This window comes from Lactuca sativa, chromosome 3 (genome assembly GCF_002870075.4).
Source record: "Lactuca sativa cultivar Salinas chromosome 3, Lsat_Salinas_v11, whole genome shotgun sequence".
NCBI classification, from domain to species: domain Eukaryota; kingdom Viridiplantae; phylum Streptophyta; class Magnoliopsida; order Asterales; family Asteraceae; genus Lactuca; species Lactuca sativa.
In genome coordinates, this window is record NC_056625.2 from 150,008,221 (window position 1) to 150,014,261 (window position 6,041).

Consider the following 6,041-nt stretch of genomic DNA (forward strand, 5'->3'; position numbering starts at 1 on the left):
CAACACATGCATTATCTCACTCTGCCCTCGTCTCAATCACCAACAACCTTGGTCTCGATGAATTTGCACTTCGGTCTCTATATACAGGTCTCTAAGTATTCTCGATCGAATCCCTGATCCCCTCAATATAATACTCGGTTCTCCCCCACTTAGGGTTCGAACCACCCCAATCGGTACACCAACAATCTATCACACAGACTGTTCCCACCAGTAATCATCGCACTTACTCTTGGAAGGTGCTACGCAACGCTCGATGATCTCCTAACAGAGATCAAGCAACTTCGAATGCCCTGAAACTTAGATGAAATCCTCAGAACTTCCCACCGTGATTGTCTCTAGTCATTCAGGATCTCACACCGTTCCATCACCGGACCCCCCCCCCCCCCCCCAACTGTCCAGTATTACCCTGACTCTTAGGCTGAAAGCAAAGATCTACCGTACTTCTCATCATCGACTCCTCAACTAGTGTTCCATCACGTCACTTATCCTAAGAGCAGAAACCACACTTCCACTTTTAATACCCATCAAAGTCAATAAGGGCCACCTCCCTATTATACTCCTCTTGATCGACCGACGCTGCAGCTAACCCATGCCCTACTATACTCAAATATGGTGTATCCTGATCTTTGACCATCTCAGCCCCCACTGACAACCTGTTCAAGCTATATCTTTACCTTGCGGCAGACCTACTGCTATATATTCTGGTTAAAGATCACCATCCGTGCAATCCCACAGGAAACGGAAATTGCACCACTCGGGTCACAGAAAGTGACCTCTCCACTATCGGCCGGGTCGCCCAGCCCAGACCGTATTCTCCCATAACGCACCATTCCTACTCATCCACGAGTCTTGCGACTCCAACTGGCATATCATCCACAACCCTCAGAGCTCACTCGATTTTCCCTTTTCAAGGGATGCTCCACTAAACTTGTTCATCATGGCCTTCTGGCCCCATACTCATTCACCTCTGATCTCAGTCTGGACAATCCCCACGGAATAACCGATAAAAACCCAGAAATACTATCAGCCACCTAACATGATACTCAACTGGGTGGCCACCTCTCGATCTGCTATGAATCATGGTACCTGCACCATGTTCCCTTTTCTCAATCCATCTCAAATCATGGCACTGGAATCATGAAATCAACTCTCGACCTGCTACAACTCATGGGACTCGACCCATGGCATCACTTCTCAATCTGTTACTTATCATGGTACTCGAACCATGACATCACTTCTCAATGATCAAATATCGGCTCATGCGTGCCTGCTCAGACGACACGTGCTCAAGGAAAAACAACGCCCTCTCGTGAAACATCTGTGTAATCATAGTCACGGACTCCGTCCCCTACTTGAAGGATAAGGACTCCGGTGCCAACGGTTCCCGCTCCACCGGGGGACATACTCGTCTTTGAACATGGTGGTGAACCTCTCCCAGGTTACCTCCGAAATCTCTACAAGAGTGAAGTTCGCTGCCACGAACTTCCACCAGTCCTTCGCCCCCAAGCGAAACTGGTTTAGTGCAAACTGAACCCTCCGATGCTTCGAACACGAACAAGTGTAGAAGCATCCCTCGATATCAAAAATCCATCTCATCGCAACAATCGGATCATGCGTCCCATCAAACTCTGGGGGCTTCGTGTTGCTGAACACCCGGAACCACATCGAGTCACCCCCCTCGTCGTGGATCATCTGACGAAGCTCCCCGTCACTCATGTCACTGGTCTCTGGCCTGTGGCGTGTCTCAACCATGATGTCTCCGAAACACAACATAAAAATAACAGAGACTCACTCAAGTGTACTCGCACTCGATAACTCATCCCTACTTGTTCCTTAGTACCCTAAGGATTCTTACTTGGACTGCGCATTGATCCCGTGTTTTCGGTAGTTCGGGCCCAATACTACCTTCCACACCGCATCAACATTCATTCCAAGTCCTCCTCCTAGGATCCCAAATCACAAGTACTCTACATCTTGCTAAGCATAGGCTACCCTTCGGTAGACCTCTCAAACCCCCCCCCCCCACTGCTACCTACTCACTCTCAAGCATCTAATAGCAGTAGAAATCTCCCTAGGCTAAGGCATCACAAATCAGGCCACTCTAGTGCTAATATGAATAGCTAGCCTACTCTAGCAAGCATAACACATCACAACATATCTCATAACACATAATGTAAGGAAATCACCATTCGGGCTCTGGCTGATCATACACACTGCTCCGTTCTGCCTTTCTCAAAATCTTTTACTCTCTTAGAAAAAATGTTTATTTTATGAAAAACTTTCTCAAATCCTTAGTTTGAGTTCAGATACATCCGAAGATGAACCCGAATCCCACAAACCAAGGCTCTGATACCAACTTGTAATGACGTAAATTTTCAAAACCATTTTTCATTTTTAAATCATACATTTATTCACAAGGTAACATAATGTATCCGATATTATCATTACAAAACATATCCCAGAATCTCAAGTACATGAATCTTCATCAGTGTGTACATATCATGTCGGCGCCTTCTTGCGATCCTCACTAGTACCTGAAACACATAACACAACAACTGTAGGCATAAATGCTTAGTGAGTTCCCCAAAATACCACATACAACACATACGCCTTTCCAGGCCATAACTCTGTGGGACCTTCCGATCCAAGTGTCTCAGGGGACTTCCGTCCCGAATCCCAGTAGACCTTCCAGTCCTACCTGTACCGGCCTTCCGGTCCGTAACCTCCTGACCTTCCGGTCCATGTCCTATTGACCTTGCGGTCCATATCATCTTGACCTTCCGGTCCTTATCATACATAGCATACATAACACATACATATCACATATCAACATATAGCACATATATCTCATAGCATATAAGACCTTCTGATCACACTTAGGTACCCTTCCAGGTACAATATAGTGAGAAGACTCACCTCTGATGAAGAACCGCTCCTATAAACACTGCTGCCACGCACCAGCCTCTAACTCTGTGCCAAACCCTCAATTATCTCGATTAGGAGCTAAGTCCAACCTCTCACTTATTTGGGTCTAAAGACAGACATCTACCAGCCCACTAATGACCTAAACCCATTGGGCCCACCAAGGGCCAACAATAAATGGGCCCTCACACGGCCCAAACCCAAACTAAAAGGCAAGCCCAACTCAAGGGCCACAAAGCACATACATACACTTCTCTGGTCCAAGACTCTATTTCATGAAGATCAAACTCCAGGCCCAACACTCGAGGCCCAAAACATAACTCAAAAGCCCACAGAAGGAGTTACGCGGGACATACCTCCGTGGTACGCTCAGCGTACTCAAACGCGCCTGGAACTGATCGGGGCCTCAACCTACTATGCCGCGTGTTATGAGACTTCTGCCCATCGTAAGTCCGAGGTTTATTCTTTCTCTATTTTTGGTCTGAATAGGTTAAGACATGGGTTCATATCACAGATCTAGGCTCTCTTCTGCCTCTTAAGCCATAAAGTCGGAACCTTTAAGCCTTTGCATGGCTATAAAGACCACCAACCTCGCAAACTCTTAACCTCTTTCCTCATTAAGTCCTTAACTCAAGTTTGTCTTAATATTAACAACCAAGACTAAATTTTTACAAACTTACAACTCATAATACACTGAAATAAGGTAGATTCTAGCTTATGGAGGCCATTTGCTCATAAAGCCTCCATCTTGGGACCAAAAACCCTAAAAGTTGGTCCATTAAGCACAACACAAACATGATAAGGAAAGCTCTGAGCTTTTTACCTCTAGAATAAGCTCCACCCTCTAAAGAACTCAGATCTAGACTTGCACTCCATCTTTTAGCATCCACAAATACCTTCTCTTTTTCTTCTCCATCATAAAAAGGCTCTTTCTAGCTCAAAACACTCATACATCACTATGGAACAAAGAAGATGTTCTCTTAGAGTTTCTCTCTACGAAATGGTGGCTGAGGATAAGGCCATAGCCTTCCTTATATAGGGCTTAAGTCTAAATTAGGGTTTTGAGTCTGGACCCGCTACGCCCAGCGTAGCTCAAGGTACGCCCAATGTACCAGGTGGAGTCCGTGTCCAAAACACGCCCTTGAGTACACGCAACGTACTCCTTATTACGTCCAGCGTACTCGATTTTCCTTGGTTCACTTTTAAGGGCTATCTTGACAACTCAGAAGAGAAGAAGGGTTTAAGAGATGTTCCTGAATTTCGGGACATTACATGGAGGGTGTCCGTCATCTCAATTTGTTTGTCACATCATTGTCACATTAGCTTTTTTCTCTCATCTTAGTTACACACCTCCTATCCTTCAACAAATTAAAGCCTATCTTTCTCATCATTTCCAGTCCACTACAATTCACCAAAGTTTGAAAGAAAGTATAGAAACAATTGAGAGAGAAAGAGAGACGGATAGAGAGAGAGAGAGAGATAACCATCCACGAGTTACTATATCTGCATGTTGTTACTTTCATGGTACAACTCTTTCTACGAATCATTTCGTCTATAAATCTTCATGTCATATGGATGTCTTCATCCACCCTAACACTATGATATTTTGAATAATCTGCAACTTATCAAAGATAACATTATTTAGATATCATCTCATCTATATTATGATGAAGAGTAAATTACACGAATCGTCCCTTGTGCGGGTGCAAAAAGCACGTACAATCCCCATTTTCAAAATTAACTCAGATCATCTCTTGTTAGTTTAAAACTTGCACACTTCATCACTTAAAACGAATATTTTATCCTTAATATATATATATATATATATATATATATATATATATATTAATTTTCTTTAATTGTTTATCGTTTAAAAATTAAAATAAAATAAATATCTCGAATTCTCCATCCCTCCCCCTTCCATTTACCCGTCTTCCTCTACATTTCATCTCCCTGTTTTTTTTATCCTTTCTCGCCTTCACCTTCATCGCAAATCTATAATCCAAAATTCGTCCCCAACTTCTTTCCCCAAATATATGCTAAGAACCTAAATCTTGAAATTGACCCCAAGAAGAAATCGATGTGGCAAAGAAATCTTGAACCCTAAATCGATGTAAGATCATGAAAAACGAAATGAACAAATCGATGTGAGTACCTGGTGTTTGAAGTGCTCGTCGGTGGGTTTTTTGATGGTGTTTGTTAGGGGTGATGATGTTGACAGAGGAGACGCTTGATGATTTTTTTAGGGTGTACATGTCGACAGGTGTCGCCTGGTGGTGGTGTTAATAATAAAGGCAGTTGTGTTGTTATAACTCTGCCCCATCTCTTCTTACTTTGCTTATATTTTCAAATCTAACGGAATCATCTCTCCGCTATTGTCACATCTAAAGTCCCATTCTCTCCGTTACCTTTTACACCGAGAAACTATTGTAATGCTCCGATAACTCCTCCATTTCTTTCAACAATTTCTCTTGTCCTTTTGAAGAAAATGTCAATCGGGAAATCTCTAATTGCTAGTTGAACACTGTGATTCTTATCAATTAAATATATGATCGCCCCTTTGAATGGGAAGGGATACATAAGGATGTTGGAAATGTAAAAAAAAGGTTGCGGTTTTGAGTTTTGAACATGGGAGTGTGGTAGGGTGGGGTAACGTAGATTTTCGATGATAGTTGTATAAATTTCCAGTGTAGGTGTATGTTTCTAGTGATGGTGGTCGTTAGGTGTTCTTCAACAAAAGAGGAAGATATATATATATATATATATATATATATATATATATATATATATATATATATATATATAACAAATTGCTAAAATCATCCTTATGGTTTGCAAAAATTATGCGTTTGGTCCCTAATGTTTTTTTTTGCACTCGAATAGTCCTTAGGTTTTCATTTTGATGCATTTTCATCCCTTGTAGTTATCAAAAGACTATATTAACTTTGGTATTTTCTTTTTCATTTTTTTCATTTTATTTATTTATTAGTTAAAAAAAATGTGGAACCCGTACTCCTCTTAATTCCATTCCCATCACCACTTTCACCGGTCTCCACCACCACCACCAGCAACGTCCACCGATGTTCACCGGCAACCACCACCCACTTATTTTGTCACAA